The sequence below is a fragment of the Lepisma saccharinum genome, chromosome 15 (genome assembly GCF_977018435.1).
Source record: "Lepisma saccharinum chromosome 15, izLepSacc3.1, whole genome shotgun sequence".
Taxonomy (NCBI): domain Eukaryota; kingdom Metazoa; phylum Arthropoda; class Insecta; order Zygentoma; family Lepismatidae; genus Lepisma; species Lepisma saccharinum.
In genome coordinates, this window is record NC_139243.1 from 41625801 (window position 1) to 41644266 (window position 18466).

General features: G+C 38.9%; 1 protein-coding gene across 1 annotated transcript in view; it reads right to left on the bottom strand.

The window, feature by feature from the left end:
* LOC145999463 (E3 ubiquitin-protein ligase sina-like) overlaps positions 1–17697 on the bottom strand; it is a 61946-nt gene extending 44249 nt beyond the window's left edge. Inside the window, exon 1 of the mRNA XM_083136426.1 lies at positions 17601–17697. The gene's annotated coding sequence lies outside the window, so the exon portion shown is untranslated. The remainder of the gene's footprint in view (positions 1–17600) is intronic.
* Between the last annotated feature and the right edge of the window lie 769 nt (positions 17698–18466).

The window sequence follows — 18466 nt, forward strand, 5'->3', positions numbered from 1 at the left end:
CGCACTCCCATTCCCTTTCACGTCTTTCTTGGTGAAGCAATCTTACGTCAATACTTGCACAGATACTTGTTTTCGTTTGCTTGCTCCAGAGATACCCATATAATTGCGCAATCACACTTTAAGTCAACAAATGCAACAATAGTGTTTCTCGGTTGAATCGTGTTAGATGCAACAATGAGTCTGCATATGTGTCTGATCTTGAATCAAGCTTTATCTCTTTTGGAAGACCCCGACTTTGGTGTTAGTGGCAGTGATTCAGATGAAGAACATAGTGGTACGTACAATAGATATTGTAGAAATTCCGCCAGAATACGTGAACATTATTTCAACGGAAACAATTGGGAATTTGTGCTACAGGAACTGTTCGCATGAATTGAATGAGTAAGTTGTCAGTAAAATACAGACAAAACACTGAAGAAAGAACCTTGTGGTACACATGATTTTAGATTTGACATTAGTAATGAGGTCCTTGCTATCACATGGAAAGGCAACAACATAGTGAAAATGATGTCAAATCATCAGACACTGCATTCATTTCCGCAAGTGAAAAAATGAAAGAAATATGTAGCAATTCCCCAACCAAAAGCAATTTCTAAATATAACAAGCATATGGGCGGAGTCGATCCTGCTTGATTGATCCATTCGGAAATATCGCACAAACGTTTGAGGGGGAAATGGTATTTTCCTTTGATAACAAATGCAATTGACATAGCTGTGGTCAATAGACTTGTACTGTATTCATTAGTTAAGGGTAAAATGCCACTTCTCACCTTCCGTCGGATGATTGTTCGAGCATCATCGAGCTGACCTCTTTAACTGACATCAAAATTAAAGGGAGGCCATCTTATCCTAAGGGAGCAAAATGTGTTCTGCAGAATATCGAAAAGATCTATTGGGACACTTCAAACAAAGGACTGAAGAGGAAAAGAAAATGTGGAGTTTGCAAGAAAAATGTTTGCAAGGAGTGCAAGAAATGCTATGTTGGTTTGCAAGTCGGTGTCGAAAACATAGCATGTTGATTGTTTTAAGGTGTGGAACAAATAAACAATTCTGTAATTACAACATTACTGCGTGTTCATAATAATACATCTGTGTTGTATATCATTGTCAGTGAGTGGCAACGATTTGGTTCAAACAGGGGCAGTTTACTTTCCATTGGTAGTTAATATTTAGAATAGTGCGGGGATAATATTGACAAAAACTGATGGGGCAACTGCCCCCCATGCCCCCCTAATCACTGCCACTGAATGTTGTTATACATCATTGTTATATATCTATGTATTCATGTATGTTAAATGTAAGACGAGATCAGGAATTAGTTGTATAAATGGAAATTGAGATATGTTACTAATTTACACGCTATTGCCCATAATCCCCAAATGGGGATCAGCCAATAAAATGCTTATATGAACAAACTATGACATTTTGCGTTCTCTCATAATAACATTCACACTCAGGTGGCCAAATGCAAACTTTAAAAAAAAAAAAAATCCGAGAAAAAAAATTTGGGCGTTAATGGGTTAATGTATTGTTAGGAAAGTTTTCAATACATATGGAACAGCAAATTATTTGTTCATTCTGCACAAAGTTTTCCTTTCCTAATAAGGATACTTTGACAAAATATCACCAAGAAGTAATGAAAAATTAACATTGAAACATCTGTTAAGATATGAAGCGATGATTTGCTAAATTGCTCTTCGCTTTCTGAGGTAACTTTTGTTATCTCTCATACGAATAAGGAATCCCCGTATGAGAGAAACACATGGTTCCATGGAAAATGCATAGTGATTGAGTTGGTTAGAGTTTATAGAAAGCGATGTGAACACAGGAATTTCATAAAAGCCGATCACCTTGTTTCTCTATAATTTGTCTTTTTTCAACTTACGCTGTGCGGGTGACCTTTTCGGAACACACTCAAAATTCAGTATCTCTCTCGTGCGCAGGGCAACGAGTCTTTGGTGCCTGGAACCATAGTCAAGATTAACTTCTTACAGACGATAACAAACGGAGGGTTAACAAACAACATATTTAATTGTAACCTGGACGTATGTCCGAAACATTCATGTGCAACGAAGCACTATTCAGAAAACCTTATGCACAGAATATATATGTTTCTGGTTTCTCTTCTTCTAGCCGTGAAGCGTTTCTCTTCTTCTCGTTTCTTCCCTTTTCGAAACTTCACCCACGCAATTATTTTACCTATTTTTCTTCTTTTACATTGGTTTCCTCCTGTCTTTATTTTAATTGTCACGATGAGGATGAGTGATTTGGTATATTTTACTTTGCTTTTCTGCCATTTCTGGCTAATCGCGAAAATGAGGATGACTGATGAATTATTGAAATTGATGAAGGGACTCTCATAAAGAACACGCAGACCATTGCCGTAATTCGAACTTGTGACCGCAGGCGTTCTAGAAGGCTGTGATAACCACTCCGCCACTGAGGTCGGCATGATGAAGATTGTTTATGAAGGGACAGTCATAAAGGAAGATAATGCCAGGACTTCAACCTTCGGTGCAGAGTTTTATTCAAATATACTAAATACGTATTATCGCCACTCACAAGTCCTCCCCCCCTTTTTATCCTATCCACGATCTTTCCCATAACTGTCTATTTTAATATTTAATTTCTTCTTTCCACGCTTGCATAGATTATTATCCTCATTTGGAGAACAGTTATCTCAAAGAGCACTTTTAAAAATTATATTTAACTTTGTATACATTTCGGTTCGATTTAGTTACATAAGGACTGCAAAATGTTGAAAAACATCATCAATCATTTTCATAACATGGGATATAAAGAAATATATGTGATAAAGAAGAATCAATTTTTTAAGTTCCAATTTTAGTTTTTCACATCATTCACTGGTCCTTTGCTCTCGTGTGCATTTCGTTCTTTGTTTGTTTAAACAATAAATACCTGAATAAAGCCATCCATGATCACAAAATCGTCACTATTTTCTGCATTTTGTCCTGGAATTTGGAAAGTGGCGATATTGCAGTAGGAGTGGTTATAACTTCCTCATATTGTCACGGTATCCAGTGACATGTGAAAAAACACAGTTCGATATTAATCATTTTTGTTTATTGATTCATATGTTTAAATGTAAAGTGTGAGGTTTGGTTTATTATGTGACAAAATTGATATCCGAGCCAGGCATCGGGAGTTGGGAGACGGGTTTTTCTGAGTGACAGCCGAACTGTCAATACGGCAAAGTACGGAGTGTCCGAAAAGACACGCAACCCGGTGTTTACGACCGTATAACGGAATAGCGAAACGGAATGAGAAGAAATGCTTTCTGCCAAGAGAATGCCCTGTATATTGGGAAAATTTAGAGAGACAAACATATGTAAGAACATGCATGTTTTAATAACAAATAAGCAAAGTATTGCCAAAGGCGGAAAAAAAATATTTGCAAATCGTGTGTATTGATGCACAGAACCCATTGAGGTAAATTATCGCAACATTTCACAATACCAACGAACAATTTGGATGGCCATCTAATGAATTTGACAGAAAAATAACTTTGACGAAGTTTCAAAAACATTGCAGACGGGAATAAATGGGCTGTTCCAAAAATCGATGTTTTCACAATATTACGCTGGACACTGGCAACACTGTTGATGTCACGTGTCACCAACAGATGTGTTTCACCTCAGGCTATCACACTAAGGTACTTTTAACGACAAAGGAGAAAGTTGGTTATTCTCGAACATATACAATAAATTACATACACCTTGCAACCCTGAAATGTGGGTACAGAAGAACATGTATCAATTGTTATGTGTTCTGTGCCTTAAGTGGTTGCTGTTTGTCGCGAACGGCATTCCAGATTGTGTCTACTTATGCTGACATCGTGTGTGTGTTTTCAAAATGCCATATTCTACACAGAAAAGAGTGTTTATTGTTGATGAATATATCCGAACATCGTCATATTCTCGCGTAAGAGATGCATTTAGGGATACCCACATTTCAGGGTTGCAAGGTGTATGTAATTTACTGCATATGTTCGAGAATAACCAACTTTCTCCTTTGTCGTTAAAAGTGCCTTAGTGTGATAGCCTGAGGTGAAACACATCTGTTGGTGACACGTGACACCAACAGTGTTGCCAGTGTCCAGCGTAATATTGTGAAAACATCGATTTTTGGAACAGCCCATTTATTCCCGTCTGCAATGTTTTTGAAACTTCGTCAAAGTTCTTTTTCTGTCAAATTCATTAGATGGCCATCCAAATTGTTCGTTGGTATTGTGAAATGTTGCGATAATTTACCTCAATGGGTTCTGTGCATCAATACACACGATTTGCAAATATTTTTTTTCCGCCTTTGGCAACACTTTGCTTATTTGTTATTAAAACATGCATGTTCTTACATATGTTTGTCTCTCTAAATTTTCCCAATATACAGGGCATTCTCTTGGCAGAAAGCGTTTCTTCTCATTCCGTTTCGCTATTCCGTTATACGGTCGTAAACACCGGGTTGCGTGACTTTTCGGACACTCTGTACATGCCATATTTGCACCAAAATGGGTCGTCACGGAGAAAGGATGGACTTATTTTCGTCTGGACCAACGGAGAATTCGCCGCGGGAGGCCAAAACTACTTTTCACGGATGATCAGGATAATCAGCTGGAGCCCAAGCTAGCAAGAACCGAGGACACGCCTTGTAACCGCATTTCGAGGCAATGGACCAGAGGTCATTTCCATCTCTTCGGAAACAAAAGCCAAGCCACTCTAACGTGTTTCCAACGGACAATTTTGAATCTGGTATAAATCTGCAGGACTTCGAGTTCACCACCACACAGTTTTATCCACATTTTGTAGAGAGATCATCTCCGCGCTACACTCTCGCGTGACTACTGTTTCGTCTCCGTGGACTTTATTTTTCTTGCGTACCGTGAGCGAGTTACCAGAGTGCGCTTTATTCTGTGAAGCATTTTCCGGTGTTTTTTTTTTTTTTTTACCAAGCGTGGACTACCATAAAGATGGCCGGCTAAAAAGATAGAGAAGGGAGTCCCTCGCCTTCCCCGACGCCTGCAACAATGCACCACCACCATCCGGTGAAGCCACCCGGCGCGACGACCAACGACTGAAGCGCAAAGCCGCGAAGCAAAACATTGCCCGACGCCCAGAAGGACGTTTCCAGTACGACGTCCAAAAGAAGCCCGTTACCAGAGAGAGAGAGAGAGAGAGAGAGAGAGAAAGAGAGAGAGAGATGATTCCAGGACGACGTTTGATTGATGCCCGACACACAAGAAAGATTCCGGACCGACGCGTGAGAACGTACAGCCGACGCTTGTGAGAAGAGAGACACGCGACGTTCCATGAAAGTGAAAGTGCCCAATATCGCCGCAATCATCTTTCGCCGCGATCGACCTCGAATAACATTTTCGCCGCAAAGAAACCTTGTGCAAACCCCCGAATTCAGGAAAGATGAACGATCACACGATGTAGCAGAGTCCGGTAGAGTATTCTTCAGATGGTTCATGTCCATGTAAACATGTATTGTTTGTATCAACGCCGTACCGTAAACGTCGAAGTCTCACTGATTTGCATAGTGACTCAGGAACCCCGAACCTAACTTCCTTGTCTGATATTTTTTAGTAATGTTATATAAAAGGTCATTTCATGTACATATGTAATAATTTGATTGTCTGCATTCAGAGTTAGAAGCTCCATTCCATAACGTTAATTTTTCGTGTAAATTGTCAAAGTGTGCTCCATTTTTGTGTAACCGACCGCCCCGTCGCGTCATTTAGCTTGTCAATAGTTGACCGATTAGTCTTTTTTATTTGTGGAAAGCGTATTTTATATTGCAAAAGGTCGTACGAGTGTAGCATTCTTTATTGCATAGTGGTTTTTGTTGTAATTTTTGCTCGCGCCGATGATTGATTTGTGTATTCCGGCAGCTGGAGCCGATTAAGTTTCGCATCACTATGTAATGGTGTATTTGTTCTCAATGGACGAGAGAGGCTTATGTGTATTACCCCCGTCCGAGAAACTTGGTAAATGTCGTGCTTACGACTTGATGCGTACGTACATTCGAACGAAAGGTTTAAATACGCCGACCCAATTGTTTTAGATAACTGCTTTACGAGGGCTGGCGCATATTTGATTTAAAAGAGCACAGGAGCGGGCAGACTAATGACCTAAATTCACGTAAAAGTTCAAACAAAAAGGAAATGGTATGTTGATTAGATCCATGATTTGTATGTATATTCACATGTGATATTCCTCAGAAGTAATGAATGAGAGAGACAATGAGAGATTGTGAGTGAGGAGATGTAAACAGTTTGTTGACTCCAATATTTTTTTTGTTGATACAATATATTCATATTTTTACCGTTCGTCAGTGTTATCATTTGATGTTTTTCAGGTACCTGGTACAATGCTATTAGTGTGTTATTATTGTCCGAGCCTACATATCTAAGGTAAACCAAAAAGTGTAACATTTGAAGGTATTTATCCCCGCCTCGCACTAGTACGACAATAAACGACCGTTCCAGTACCGAACTAAAAAAAACCTGGACCGTAAGTAAAAGTCACGACTGGTTTCCCGTACCCATAATGACGTCTGGCCCCGTGCCGGGGTATGAAAGATACGTCATTCCGGGGACCGGGAGTGCACTTATTACAATATAACATTCAGTTCTATGTTAAAACGTATTTTCGCGTATCTTGCGTTCCTCTCTCTCTCTCTCTCTCTCTCTCTCTCTCTCTCTCTCTCTCAATGAAATCTGCATAAACCAGGAGTGCCATGGTTCCCGGGCACGCCACAGCATACTCAACACACAATCTGATATCGAACCATAATTCCGAACACTTAGATTAAACAGAAAATTACATGCATTATTGCTGTATAGTCTTGGCAGGGATTCTCCTATATTTCGATTTCAGTTCATGAAATAATATTCCCCTTCCACGCACAATCAAGGAGTGTCTATCCCAGACCCAAAAGGTTGTCTCCTCCTCTTTGCACTAAAATTATTTTGTTTAGGCAAGTATTTATATAAATACATTATATATAAATGTAAACTGTGTGTGTGTGGGGGAGGGTGTGTTGGTGTGTGTGTGTGGGGGGGGGGTGTTTGCAAGTATAAACAACATATTGTTAAGTTTCTTTTATGTAATGCTAAATCGTGCAGGATTTACAAATTGGCATATGACCTGAACTAGCGCATTAGTGTCTTTCTCCCCCACCCCTCCTTAAATGATGAGAGATATCAGACTAGATAACACCCTGTAACACGATTTTTGTTCCTGTGTAGTGAGTTTTATTTTCTAAAGGCTCCTGACTGGAAACAATAGAAAATGCCTATTATTCCCCTCAAACTTTGTTTTTGTGACCAGGACAGTATTATTTTTGAATTTTACCTGTTTTCAATGAGAAAATATACGAATTCGTGTTTTTCATTTACATAAAGAAAAAGACAAACACATATACATCAAAAGTGACATATATTTGCACTCTAGCTGTGAACAAAATTATTGCAAAAGATTTAAAAAATAGTAGTTTTCCGGGATTTACGATTATACTGTACATTACTTTCACGAATCAGCCCCCAAATATAGTCTCCCATCATGTTCTTGTTATACCGGCCTTGGTAGCGACGTTCGAAGTCCAATATATCTTGATGGAAACGCTAGCCTTGCTTCTCCGAGTATGATCCCATGTTATCCTTAAATGTATGAAGGTGAACATCGAAGACATGAATTTTCAGGGACATCCTGCAACCCATTTTGTCGTAGTTCTTCACCAGAGTCTCAACCAGTTCCACATAGCTCTCGGACTTATGATTGCCCAAAAAGCCCTTATCCACTAAGACAAAGCTGTTCCAAGCCGCTTTTCCATTCTCACTGAGCTTCTTGGGAAATTCTTCGCACGCCAAAAGCTTCTTTATCTGTGGGCCGACGAAGACACCGGCTTTGATCTTTGCATCAGACAGCTTAGGAAAGAAGTCTTGAAGGTACTTGAAGGCTGCTGACTCCTTATCTAAAGCTTTGACAAATTGTTTGATCAGGCCCCATTTAATATGGAGTGGAGGCATTAGCACCTTGTGGGGGTCTACCAGTGGCTCCCAGTTGACGTTGCTTTTTCCCCACAGAGAACTCGGTCCTCTGTGGCCAGTACCTCATGTTGTAGTGCGCTTTGGTGTGTCTGCTGTCCCATAGGCAAAGATAACAAGGAAACAATGGAGACCTATTAGAAATCCTATGATTTTGAAGTCTCTGATGACTTCCCATCCATACTCATCATATTTCAAGGTATCTAGCAATTGCTTTATGCTGTTGTAATCCTCTTTGAGGTGGACTGAGTGAGCTAGTGGAAGAGACTGGTATGTATTTCCATTATGAAGCAGCACGGCTTTAAGAGTTGTGGACGAACTGTCAATAAAGAGGCGCCACTAATTTGGACTGAAGTTAGTTCCAATTGCTTCAAACATACCGGTGACATTGTGACAGAAGCAGAGTCCATCTTGACTTATGAAAAAGCTGGAAAAACTTTGATGACGCTTCCTCTGGTCTGTTATTTGCACACTTTCATCTAATAAATTCCACTGCTTAAGCCTGGACGTCAAGAGTTCTGCATTGGACTTGGTGAGACCAAGATATCTTATTAAGTCGTTAAGATCTTTTTGATTGGGGTAGTATGGGTTTCTCTCCTCGGCTCGAAAATTGTAAGTATCAAGATCAATGTCTTCCTCGCTCTCTGACTTACTACTCTCATCTGAAGAGGGCAGCTTTTTCTCCGGAGGAGTGGGCACGGGAAACTCAGGGCAATGTGGCACAGGGGCGATGGACGAAGGTATATCCGGATATATAATAGCTTGCGCATTCATTCCAGCCCGACGTTTGGAAGGATCCACCATGCAAAAGTAGCAATTACTTGAGTGGTCAGTGTGTTCCCGCCAAATTCTTGGGATAGCGAACTTCATGGCTCTTTTTTCTCCTCAGTACCATCCTGCAAAAGACAAAAGACAAAAATTAACTAATGTGTATTTTCACAACATATTTCACATATGAGATATATATTTAATATGCACAAAATTATATACTTTTATTAACTTTGTCAATCAGGTGCACAACTGCACCTGACTTAGGTGCACTACTATTGGTTAGGTGCACAAGCAACTTACAAAACAGGATGTACACTTCAACATTAATGTTGGTAAAAATAAAGTATATAGCAGTTTATTAAATGTTAAACATGTAAGGTGTTAGTAAAAGTAATTTTTCAAAATACATTTGCAATAAACAAAAAATTCTAGGCCTCTTCAAGAAAACCCTAAATATTTAATATATAATTGAAATTATTAAAATTTTACATTTTAATTTTCCGTCTTACCTTCCATAGTTTTTTTGAAGTTCTCGCAGGTGAAATGAGGTGCCCAGGTTTTGTCTTCTTCCCCTACAGACATGCCGAAATATGCTCTGCATGCTTCACACATTTTAGCAGATGCTTTCACAGAGTACTTATTTCCTCTTTTCTTGATAAAATGTCCAGACATAACAAAATTCGTCTGCCATATACTTGCAGCCTCTTGATGCCATTGTAAACGTGTATCTAATTAGGCAGCTAGGACGACAATGAACCGCTTCAAACTGCACGATTTTCACTACTGTTGCTGTCAGAATGACAAGACCTGTCCATTTCAGTTATAGGGGAGACCAGTATATTGCTACAGCGTACAATATGACACGTTATTTATCTTCTTTATTCGTAATGAGAAAAAACGTGTACTGGAAAAGGGTAAATCTCAAAACATCATTGTCCTGGCTACAAAAACAAAGTTTATGAGGAATAATAGCCATTTTCTATACTTTTGGAACACAAGGAATTAGGAAATAACAATTATTACCCAGGACCAGAAAAAAAATACTTTTTTGTTACATTGTGTAATTAATACAAATGACCTAAAATGGACGACAGATGTTTGGCAAGATATTATTTGTCGTTTACTGCAAGAGTGAATGTATTGAATTATAATTAAAACACAGTATCTTAACATCTCCAACATTTATAAAGGTTCAGTGTGGGTTTGCAACCATAGCGAGAGATTTGTTCCTCAGGCCGAGAAGAGAATTTGGCCTCCCGACAACGAATTCAAGACTGCTGTTCCCTTTGCTTGACGCAATTGTCGTTATTGTCTTAGTTACACTCCGTATTTATTATTCGAACCTCATAGGCAACTCTTTGACTACATTAGGTACACATTCCAGTTTCCCTGCTTCTCCAAATGGAGCTCCTCGTGTGCAGCAGTACGTGTAATGGGACAAAACACACCCGGGGAACTCTCGTGCAAGCTTCCGACTTCTTTCCGGGAATCTACGGAACATGGGAACGAATTCAAGTCTCTGCGCAATTAGTGATCCGTGAGAAGACGGCCAATGAACGCGTGCGTGAGATAGAAAGTGGGTGCATGCATGGGAAAACACTGCTGCAGATACCAGCTGTTTGCATCAGCGCACACTGCTTTGCTCTACTCTCTCTCTGTCTCCTCTTCTCTACCGTTACACGCGGCTTTGCTCTACAGATTCCGGAGACAGTGTAGGCAATAATGGTGGAAAATGATGGGGACGTTCACGTGTATAATGGCAGGAGTGTTCATTTAACTTCTCCTTGGGGAATTTCATGTTGTGTTGAAGTTAGTGGGGTCGTTACGTGCCGGCCATTTGGACGAAGTGGTTAGGGTCCATAGAAACGCCAGAGCCACAGGTTCGAACCCTGGTCAGGCATTGTGTTTGCCCTGTCACCGTTCATCCTCAGTGGTAGCGTCGTCGCCTTGTAATCAAGGGGCCCGGGTTCGATACCCGGTGGAGGCACATAGTGGTTCGGATCCCACTTTAAACTATAGGTCCAGTCCCGATTAGCCTATCTGTGCATAAAGTGGACATAAAGCACCAACTCAATCAATCAATCAATCACCATTCATCCTTTTCGTTTTACGATTGACTCAGGAAGTAAGCAAGTGACGTTCCAATTAAAAATGAGTGAGAATGTCGGTACGTTTAATGCCCCGTTCAGTTGGACTGAAGCTCACTTAACAAAGTGGATGAAAATTCAAAATGGCCATTTGGCAATATTTTCTGTGGATAATTTGCAATGCGATACAATCCAGTATATCGAGTACATTTATTACGGCTTTCAGAGAATCGTTAAAGTAATAGTATTTCTAGTAAATACAATTTTAAAAATGGTGCATATGCTTCAAAGAATGCCAAAGTGAAGTATTAGTTGATAAGTGACATGATTAACCTAGACAGAGAATATGCTTATGTCTCGTAATGGAGTTATAGTCTATCGTTATGATAACTTCATCAAAATTTCAAAATATATTTCCAGATTTTAACACTTTCGAATTTTCTAATGCCCAGAAATATTTTTACTCATTGGCGTGCGCACGGGGGGAGAGCAAGGGGCCCCCTAATCACGGACGTCCGCAGTTTTTTTCCACGGAGGGACAAGGAAGGTATTTTCCCATGGGGCATATAACCCCGATAATAGTGTTACCCATCAAGAAACACCACTTGAATTTGCAATTATCGCATTCTTGCACCCTCATTACAATCATTAATGTAAATTACTATGACTGAAATCAAATTATACGTGTGAAATATATACTTTTAGGTTGCCATTTGTTTTCTAAGGGGAGATGTGGCAATTCTTGCACCCCCCTCCCTTCAGACGTCCATGCCCCTATATTATTATACTTTCACCTAGAAATTTAGTGTAGAGGAATCTTATCGCCGTTATCAAACGATATTATACTCTTAAAGAAAATGAAGTATTTTCATGCCGATGAATTTTAAAAGCAATTACGGGGGAAGGGGGTGCAGTGGCGCGACGACAGGGGACAGAGGGACATTCCCTGCACGGAAATCAATTCTACGGGGAAGGGAGCAAACACTGAAGTAAAAGAAAGCAAGACTAGCAGAATCTAAGAGTAACATGACAAAGGGACACTCAAGATGGTGTTACTTTTCACGTCCTTCTTGCATTGTTTCTTCCAGACGGTCAAGAGCAGCTTCAGGGGGATACAGAGGGGATACCCCCTCAATTTTAAATTTTATAGGGAGTTTGCTTTGGGCGCCGAACGATCTAAGTGAAAAAATGTAAAAGGGAATGCCATGGCGCCTCATGAATTTCTTTGTGCCCTACTAAATGAATACTTTTTCTGTTTACAAAAATTTGGATCTAAAAATTGTCATTGTTTTTTGTAATGCATTGTAAATTGCCAGAGATAGAAGTAAGAACAACTAAGTACTTCAGACTGTTGCAGCTAAACCGTTCTTTCTTGAATGCATGAACAATGGTTCAGAGAAAAAGGAGACAATTCAGAGACAATTTATATCATTTTTGCTGTTGGTTTGTTATGAGGCGGATGAATTGATTATGTAATGCATTTAAATAAAATGTTTATGTACAAACACAAACACATCAATGCCATAAAACTAAAACAGTGATATGAAATGAGGTTTTTCTTTCCTGACCAAACTTTCAATCAAGGCTCCCCTTTCCCCCCCGCCCGCCTAATCATAGGTTCTGCGCACGCCTATGCTTTTACTCATCGCTCGGCACTGCGTATAATTTATCATAATTTTAAAAAATCGTGCAGAAATCATTTTAAAAAGCAAGTTTAAATCTTAGGGTCTTAGAGAAACGATGATATTGCAAATGAAGCGAGCAAGAAAATGTTTAGATCATTTGCTTGCGAACTGAGGAAATATAACGTCAATATTTTAACGGGAGGTCGCGACGTTTACTTTCCCCAATCGTTTCTTTTCAACTCGTTCTTTCCCGTGTTTACTCTGAAATAAGTTCGAATACTGTGATGTGAAACCGAAATAGATTGTTTCGGTTGTTTTAGCTGGACTTAACTCATGCTTTACTTTAACTGTGTTTCTGGGACGTCTGTCTCGTTTTTACGCGTATGAATTCGATCACCAATTTATTTGTTAGTCACCTTTATATCACACGTGTGTATGTGATACAATGACTGCACAAATTCATTAGTCTTAATAAAGAGACTGAAAAAATTCCCGAAACAAGTAAATTAAGTAAGTGATTAAGTACAAGTTACGTATGAATCAACAAGCATCGATCACCCTCAAAGATAACTCTTTCGGACTTTCCATTATGAATCTGCAGTTCCATCACGATGAATACCTCTTATTATTTTACAACTACCCTTTGTCAATAGCTCTTTTAGCTTTCTTTGTTGCCGTGCGCTCCCACATACTTACACGTACATACGCACACATGCACGCGCGCGCGCAAGCACACATACACACACACACACACACACACACACACACACACACACATCTACACAAATGTATGCAAATGCATTTTCTTGTGATAAATTTACTTCATAGGTAATGCGAGATCATAGAGGCGATGTAATTTGTTCATTGATTGATTGATTTGATTTATTTCCCCGTCTCTTCTGCCACTTTTATTATGAAGGGGCACTCACAAAGATCACCCATGCCCAGACCGGAATTTGAACTCGGGATTCCTGTGCTAACCACTCCGCCACGGAGGTAAGCGCGAAGTAATTTGTATCAGCCAGAAGAGTCCCTTACTGCAATTTTGATGGACTGAATTTCAACAGCACAGTTCTTATTATTTTTAATTGTTATTTCCACAGCCGGTTACGAATCGTTCTCTTTATGCCCGTTGTCAATAATTATACCTTTAGCTTCCACGAAGGTTTACATATTGGTAAATGTCTATTTCTATCGTGTTTGCTTACAGTTCGGAATTCCTATTCGATTAGGTAAGTCGGTGAGACTGGGATATACTTGGCTACACACGTACTCGCACGTGGGTATGTGTGCGTGTTTGAACTGAACTGAACTGAAAATGACGATAGTTGTGGTTTTTGTAAAATTAGAAATTTTTGTGCAAAATCGGAATAATCAGTAACCAGATTTTCAAGTGGTCCTTAAATCAAATGATCTTTAACTGTACCTTTAACGACGAACATGGACACTTCATTCGATTTCGTACGAGCTCCATTTCTAACTCCTGTTGTTGAATCTTCCTAGCTGTGGTTAACTTAAAGACACAAATAAGGAAATATTAAGTAAACTGGCATATCAAGATACAAACCAACAAATTAAAATTTGAAATATAAAGCACTGTACTAGTCGAATACAAGACAACATTAATGCAACGGAAGGAAGTGAGAGAACAAAGTTTTTGCAGATTTTCTCCTATTATTATTGCTGTTGTTGTTTAAATGCAGTTGCAATATGCATTTTGATGAAAGTATAACTTAAATATAAGACAAGTGTGCTTAAGTTGCTGACAACTTGTAACAACACAAAAATATTAACTTTCTATAATAAAAGGGGAAGTAGTGAAAACTCATTCCAGTGATCAGTATAATTGCCTAACCTACCACCTGAAAACTGGGACAATTAACTTCTCAGTCTTGATGCATTTAGAGCTGGAAAATAAGCTTTTCTGTGTACAGTGTCAGGTTATCTGAAGTTCAGGGTTACAATTTTTTTACATTTAGATTAATCGGAAATTGCTAACGTCTTTCACTAAGCAAGTAAAACTCTGGAAAAAAAATACTTTGGTATTATCAACATTAATGCATGAAAATGGTGGTGTGGTCACAGATCCGTTCTTGCAAAGCTGGGATCACGTGTTGTACAAGCAGGTCCCTTTAACATGCAGATGTCACTGTACACCTAACAAACCCTGAGGTGTCATCTCCTCAAAGAAAAACGGACCAATAATGAAGGAGCTAGTGAACCCACACCAAACAGTCACTTAAACTGAGTGCAATGGTTGTTCCTGCAGAACATGTGAATGCGACATGTAAAATGCGCCTCGTCAGTCCAGATAATTTTTCCCTGGCCACATGTCATCCACTTCAATGCGTTCCAAAAACCGATGGGCAAACTCACGGTGTTGTGGAATATCTTGGAATTTCAATTGGTGCTCAGCACGAATCTTGTAGGGATACCAGTGTAAAATGCACCGCATAACCTTGCGAACTGTTGACCAGGGAAGAGACAATTCACGTGCCACAGCTCGAGCACTGGTTGCAGAAGTTGAGGCATGTGCTGCACGGTCAGCTACAACTACAACTACTTCGTCCATAATTTCCATGAGAATGGGCCGCCTTCCTCTCCCTGGTGCGATACCCAATTCACCTGTTTCCTCGAATTTCTTCATCATGTTCTTTAGCCCATTAATTGACATGGACCCCCTTCTCAGCCCTTTCTGCCGGCGACATTCCCGTAATGCAGCGTTGATATTGCTCCCATTCTGGTAACACAACTTCACTAGCAGTGCACGGTATCTTTTCGCAATAGCCATTGTGTTTTACACGAACAAATTCAACCTTTTTAATTTTCAACGAACAGTCACATCACAAAAGGAATCATCAACAAGCGTCACCAACAACAACCAGGGAACTCACACAACGGTTAGGCAATGCCACTGACGTCGGAATAACATACTGACGTCAGAGTTACGGAAATTTTCACGTTCTGACTGCTTACAGCGCCATATTTTAACCTGGTGGCGAGAATTGGAACTAATTCTTTTTTTTTTTTTTTTTTTTGCATAATTCACGAGCACATTGCTTCATTAGCATATCTACGAAGTTTCAGACTCCTACGCTCATTACAGGCCTTGCTGTACCACTCTGAACACCGTCAGTTTAATTATAACCACCCAGTATAAGGGAGGGAATGAAACCTTGGGAGTAAGATGTCTATAGAGATAAGAGGACATACAAACTGCTCAATACACTGCACCGTTTTCCAAGGAATATATTGCATGGAAATTATAATCAACTTAAGATTGCTTAAAGTAAAAATTTCATTTTTCCAGCTCCACAATTTTTCAAACTATGTTTACGTTTAAAGTTTACTAAAAACTACTATTATAATTGGTAGTAAAATATGCAATTTGAAATGTGGATATTTCTGTGATTTTCAGTTATCAGACAGCAACCTTTATTCACTGTTTTGTGTATGAACAGTGTTGGTGGATGCTTACTCCAATATGCATCTCCACGTGATCCTACATAAGATATATATATGTCGTGCTATGTATGTTTTGTTTTGTAGGGACAAATAAATTAGTATGAGCGTAATTATTTAATTGGTAGGTTTGATTCAACACGATATAACACTCAACACATAATACACTCTGTAAATAAAAAATAGCATCACAGCATTCTTATTACAAATATTTTTGATTCGTCACCTTGTAATCAAGAGGTCATGGGTTCGATACCCAGTGGAGGCACATATTGGTTTGGATCCCAATTTAAACTGTAGTTCCAGTTCCGGTTAGCCTTTTGTTCATAAGTGGACTTCAAAAGAAACTCAACAACACACTAACATTAAAAATAACACATCATACTATATGCAAAACCTTTGTTCAACCTTTCAACTTGCAAAATTTATTTGTGTGCGTACACGTTCCACAAGCTATATTTACTTGAATTTTGTTAGCCTATTAGCTTTCCAAAGTGCTCCATATACTTAACAATGGTTAAAATAATAAATATATATTGTATAGATGATATTAATTGTTAGAAAAATGAATCATAGAGTGAAATCAATAAAAACCTCTGAGAATGCAGTAGCCAAATGCTGAAAACTAAAAATAAAGAAGTGATACTATTTTTTCTTTACAAAGTGTATTTACTGCGTATAATTTACGCTCATTATAATACACAATATATACACACTTGAATAATGGATATTTGCACTAAAATGTTTCAGTTATGGTAATATAGATTTCATAAAATCTTGCACACACTTCGCGCACATCTTCCCCGAGTTCTGTGTTCTCACGAAGTAAGGCTCCCAACGGGAGTAAAACAAACAAATGAAAGGCGAAATGCGAATCGCACTGAATCTTGAACAATATAGATATACACTTTGCTATTCAACACCCCATTTCTGTGATTATTTTGGAGGGTTGTGCTTCTAACTGAGGAATGAAAACCTCCATTTTCACAGATCTCTTGGATTGAACTCAAACATTATCACTGATCTCGTGTCCAAAACAGGTTGTAATCAATTGGTCCCGGGTTCGATACCCCGTGGAGGTCCATAGTGCTTCTAATCCCAATTTAAACTTTAAGTCAATTCCGGATTAGCCTTTCCGTACATACAGTGGACTTAAAACAACAACAACAACACAACAGTTACAGTCACGGGCACTTCTGGCTTGTAACAACCTCGTTGACTTTTAATGGTATCATTAGAACCCATTACCTTCCGTACAATTTGAATATTATTTTAATCTGTCGCTGTAAGAATTCTTACTAAAGTTTCTACAAAGGAACTTAAATTTATGAATTTATATCATAAATATGTTTTGTGCTATTAATTTCACACCTGAAATATTTGTCAGAATTCAATACAAAGCAAGACGTCTAGCATTAGTCGATACAAGAACAATGAAGAATCTGTGTTCGAGTTCTGTCTGGGCATCATTATTTATTTGTCTGCTCTTTCATGACTTTCACCTAATCGTTGTTACACTTCATCGTCGCGATTAGCCTAGAGACAGAATGGAGAAGTAAAATAAGAAAAATGCAACGAACAACTATTCACCTTAGAAGGTTTATCCGGTTTCTTCATCTGCCAGTCACGTGACACCTGAATATGTGCAAAGGAACAATAGTCCGCTGGAACTCTTCACCTACTCAACTCTGGAATTGAAAAAAAAATCATATTCAATTACACATTATCGTGGACAAACATTTGTATATCTATCATTGTCTATTTTCTCACAAAATTTCTTCATTAACTGGGATTCGCTTTCAACGTGAATCCAAATAGTATACTTTTTAGGATCACAGAACTGCAACATATTGCTCATTACCGACTAGAACATAGAGGTGAATGATACCAAATACACACTTCGCCTTTTTGTTGCACGGTAGTTTTACTTTTAGTAACCTTCTCAGTAAAGGAACAAAATTCTTTTATTGTACAGGAGCTACTCACAGTTGGAGAAAATTGGTATATTCTATCTATGAATACCTCACGGACCTGGAGTCACAGTTTTTGAAGAAGCGCTGAATAGCCTTTGTAAGGGAGAAAGAGTAAATAAAGTGTAGCCACAGTTTCTGAAGAAGCGCTGAATAGCCTTTGTAAGGGAGACAGAGTAAATAAAGTGGAGCCACAGTTTCTGAAGAAGCGCTCAAGAGCTTTCGTAAGGGAGAAAGAGTAAAGATAGTGGAGCCACAGTTTCTGAAGAAGCGCTCAAAAGCTTTTGTAAGGGAGAAAAACTAAAGAATGTGGATCCACAGTTTCTGAAGAAGCGCTCAAAAGCTTTTGTAAGAGAGAAAGAGTAAAGAAAGTGGAGCCACAGTTTTTGAAGAAGCGCTCAAAAGCTTTTGTAAGGGAAAAAGAGTAAAGAAAGGGGAGCCATGGTTTTTGAAGAAGTTCAAAAGCTTTTCTAAGGGTGAAAGAGT